At 46.7% G+C, this 767-nt stretch overlaps 1 non-coding gene across 1 annotated transcript; it reads left to right on the forward strand.

Annotated features, from left to right (window-relative positions):
- The first annotated feature begins 285 nt into the window (after positions 1–285).
- On the forward strand, positions 286–378 carry trnai-uau. Its single transcript is given in 2 exon segments — positions 286–323; positions 343–378. It is a non-coding gene; the product is annotated as a tRNA-Ile (tRNA).
- The last annotated feature ends 389 nt before the right edge of the window (positions 379–767 follow it).

Genomic DNA, 767 nt, shown 5'->3' on the forward strand with positions numbered 1-767 from the left:
GGGCCCCCGCCGTCTATAAAAGGCGTAGAGCACAGAGGGCCGAGAGTGAGAGTAGAGGCCGCGGAGGGAAGGGAGGCGGCACTGACTGTCATTGCGGGTCAGGAGCAGAGAGGCCGGGGTGGGGGGGTGCCGGCCGGGGAGAGATGGTGGCCGAGTGCAAGCAGTCCGGGGGATTGGCCGGGGTAGCGGTGACAATGAAGGCCGGCTCGGAGGCAGGCGAGGTGAAGCTACCGCCTCCCTCCGGGCCGAGGGTAGATGGGAGATTTCTCGGCCGTTGATGTCAGAGCTCCAGTGGCGCAATCGGTTAGCGCGCGGTACTTATATGACAGTACAAAGTGAGCAATGCCGAGGTTGTGAGTTCGAGCCTCACCTGGAGCACATGTTTTATAGGCAACCAGAAGGGGAAATTCCCAACGTCTTAATTACTCTTAAACAAAAATATTCAACCCTCTTTGTTTTTGGGGGAAAATTTATTTTGAAAACAACCCAGCAGCAAAAACGGCAGATATCCAAAACAAAAGATGCAGCAGTGCTGATACTACAATTTAACACCCTGGTAAATAATATTTTTTGGAAATTTTTTAATTGCAGAATTATCAGTATTATTAATTTATAATATTTTAATATTAACAATTAAATTTTAAATTTTTGCAAAAGAAAAAGTTGCGACAGTCTTAAAAATAGGTTTACAAAAATATACGAAATGTATTCTCAGTCCATATAATACGGAACGCCTCTAAACGTGTCTTCGTGGGAGGGAAAACTTT

The sequence above is a fragment of the Carcharodon carcharias genome, chromosome 2, assembly GCF_017639515.1.
Source record: "Carcharodon carcharias isolate sCarCar2 chromosome 2, sCarCar2.pri, whole genome shotgun sequence".
In the NCBI taxonomy this organism is placed as follows: Eukaryota; Metazoa; Chordata; class Chondrichthyes; order Lamniformes; family Lamnidae; genus Carcharodon; species Carcharodon carcharias.